This window comes from Montipora capricornis, chromosome 5, assembly GCF_036669925.1.
Source record: "Montipora capricornis isolate CH-2021 chromosome 5, ASM3666992v2, whole genome shotgun sequence".
Lineage (NCBI taxonomy): Eukaryota > Metazoa > Cnidaria > Anthozoa > Scleractinia > Acroporidae > Montipora > Montipora capricornis.
Genome location: NC_090887.1, coordinates 10,173,209 through 10,176,905, shown reverse-complemented (window position 1 = coordinate 10,176,905; position 3,697 = coordinate 10,173,209).

Here is a 3,697-nt window from a genome sequence, read left to right as displayed (position 1 = left end):
TTCCTGTCGCGGCGTTTTCACAAACCGATTTATTTTTAGATTGAATTTCCCGCGAACGAGACTTCACAAGAACCTAACTTGACGTCATAGCATCACCGAACTGGAGGGCGCTGGCCTCTCAGGACCCCTGCTCCTTTATAATCTATTTTACGGCCAATTATAGACCACATCTTAGTCAATTTTGGGTAAATGTAATTTTAGCAACCCCAACTTAGTCACTTTCTGTTTATGCCTAAACCTCACATAAAGCCTTTTAATTGTAATTTCAAAACTGAATATAATGCGACTAGTAAATATCAAATCAACAGCGCTACAGTTCTTTCTTCAACAACTCTTTTTTACCGCGAATCTTTCCATATTGAAATCCCACTAGCCAGAATTTTCGGAAATCCCCAAAATCCCGACAATTTGCGACCCCATTCTAGTAACTCTGTCGGGAACTCTGTTGAAAATGCAACCCCATTATAGTCAATTCAGTCGCGAAAATACGACCCCATCCAGCGGCACATCCCCCTTAACCCATCAATAGGAAGTACCCCCCCCCCCTCCCGGGGGAAAGGGGGGAGGGGGGCGCTTACCATTTAAACGGAATTTTTGGTGAGAAATTTTTGACAGATGGTACTGGACATTCCCCACCGAAGAAATGAGAAACGGAATGAGCCGTTCCATTTGTGAGTCCCTTTCCGAATGCCTTTAAGAGTCTGGTTCAAATAAATATGGCGGCCAAAGCCCATCAAGTGAAGTGTTGTAATCCTCGCATCGGAGCCTGGTTTTAGTGGAGCAAACAAATGATACAGAAAATTCCAGTCGTTTTGGTAAAAGTGGAAAAAGAAGACAACCTTCGAAGGTTGTTCTTTTTTTCCGGAACATTGCCGTTGGTGTCAACAGTTCCAACTGTTTTTCCACCGGAACTACGGGTTTTTTCTGACAAATGGTAAGCCCCCCGGAACTGCCTTTGCTTTTTTGTTTTGCGGAAAAAGTCGTCTAAAAATAGATCGGTCTGCAAAAATGCCGCTTAGTGTGGGAGTTGTTTACTCCAAGCCATGTGCTCTCGTTTTATGACAACGATGAAAATTCACTAGACGTGTGCAGTATTTATAACACTGAATTGTGAAACGCCTTAATTACGTTTGCACCCTTTTCAAAACGGCCAGACGGATATGCACAGCGTACTATGATAACTTAACATTCTATTCATCATTCGTTTTGCCGTTTGATTTTCGAAACTGTTCACTGCAAATCAGGGTAAACGTTGTGAAGCTGCTCTTCCATCGATAGTCCCTTCGAAAACTCTCTATCGCAATTTGTCACCGTTGTTAAAAAGACGCCCTCTCTCTCTTTTTGTGCTCCAGGTGCAAAGGAGAAAAATTGAATTCCCGGAAAGTTCATTCAAAAGTTTGCCAATCATTTTTTTTACGGCAACAAACTATATTTCAGTATTTTTAGAAATTATAAAATACACTCTGTATTTGCTTTCTTGATTGTGTCATTCTACAAAGGTTTATCAAAAGCCATGCTGCCTGAAAATTGCTTACTGAGGCACTTGGTCACTGAAGCAACAATAGATTCTTTCACAGATGACAACAACTTTCAGCTTTAAAAAAAACAGCTTTTGGCTAGAAAACGCTAAAAAAGGCGACAGGCTATTTAACGACGGACCAGTGAATTTCTGGTCTGTCAAATCTAAGAATTAGATCACGAACCATTTATATTTATAAACGTAGCAATTATCTCTTAGTCAGACCCAGGAAGAACCTACAATACAAACAAAACAAAATTCTGGAATGCCTTGCGGAGAAACCGAGACATACTCCATCAAGGTTGGGAAGCTTCTCTATTGTTTTAAACCGAAGCACTATCTAGAGTAAGGAAAACAAGGTTTTTAGGCTAGAAATTCATTCTCTTGTTTGGCTTATTTTATTTTATTTTTTTATTACGTGATTTGTAATCAGAGACGTTAGCAGGCAAGTAAAATTTCCTTTAAAAGAAAACACGTTATTTTTGCAACAAATCAGCAAAAAGCTCCATGGAGATTTCAACTCGTTTCGGATCAAGTAAACCAACTAGAATTGCACCTTATAGCTTTGCCCGTATCATGCATTTCCGTAGATGTTTGTCCCGTAAAAACCTTTTTTTTCAATTTGTTCGCAAGATTTATTTAACTTGTCGCTTTTTCATGATACACATGTGTTGCTTAAATAAGCAAAACTGGTGATCGTATTGAATAAACGTTAAACAGTTTTTTGTGCTTCCAATTAGAGGAAATCTCTGGTACCAGTTTAAATTAATCGTTGCAATTGAAAAGGCATCTATAGCCTTTTTGGTTGAGACTATTGGTTAACTGGCAAGCAAGAAAAACACAAGATGATAAATAAAGGTATAACGAAAGGACCTTCTGACTTAATAACTAGGTTTTTTTATTTCGGGCGCACGGTAAATAACTCAGTTATTGCTGCCTAATTAATCTACCAGTAAGTAACGTTGCGATCTTGACAACCGCGAACGCTACGTTCAAACGCGTGGTTCACTACATGTCAACACTCAATCTTTCCTCATGTACTTATGATTGCTCGACGAAAAGTGTAATTTTTTTCTCCATGAACGTTTCCGAAGGCTCGAAGGAATCTTGTGTTGTTTATTTTGTCACAGTTGTTTTGATCACGACGAAATGGTTGTAAGATCATCACATGTTCAAAACACTGCAAGTTGAACAACTAAACCAAACGATAAAATTAATAAAATAACCAGCTGATGTTCTCGGTTGAATGGGTTGTCGGTTGTAGTCATGTAGGCGGGCAAAGAACGATGACACCGGAGTAACGGGCTCTGCAGTTTCCTCGCGGAAACATAACACGCTCCATGTCATCGCCTTGTGACCAGCCATGTTTAGGACCGGCGGTTTGTGAATCGTTAAACATAACTTGAGTTAAGAAGATAAATCAGAGGCGATTAGAGAATTACCTGACAGCCAAGCCAGAAAGGCAGCGAGAAAGTACAAATAACTTGGAAGACGAAGAGCACAGTAGAAAACAGAGGACAAAAACGCTCGGGTCGTTGTAAGCATGAAGCGGTTAAGCCCAGCTGGCGCAGACGCCAGCAACCTGGCATGAAAGCTCTCCCGAGCTGTCCGTTTGGATCCTAAATCAGTAGTGCTTCGTTGTCACTATAAACCATGGCCCTCATCACGAGGAAAGTATCTGGGAATGGAAGCGTTTGCGCTTCATTTCAAAACGCTCATTTGTCTGGACATTTTAGTGTCAAAATTTAAAAGAACGATCTAAAGCATCCATTATGTAGCATTAAATTTTCATGCGATCCATTCAAGGGTATCCTATATGATGTCATCGACCAAACACGGCAGTGAGCTCGAAAGAAAACTTAAACTCCATTGTTTCTCAGTTTTCTTAATGGAGCTCAGTGATGATTTTAGCCTTCCTGTTTTCCGCGTTGCCCGGTCAAATTGAGTTAAATTGATGCTTCGTCTTCAACGAAATACGCCGAGAGAAAGTTGTATCCACACATGCGTCATAAACCTGTCATTTACGCCTATTACCCTAGTGCTTGCTTTCGGCTAGGCATCGATGGTTTGGCTCCTCCAGGAAAACCACTTCGTTTTTACTCGAGAATACGCGTCGCCAGGGCACAAACTGACAAATAAACATGTCCGACTGCACTGGTCTTCTAACTATTTGCAACA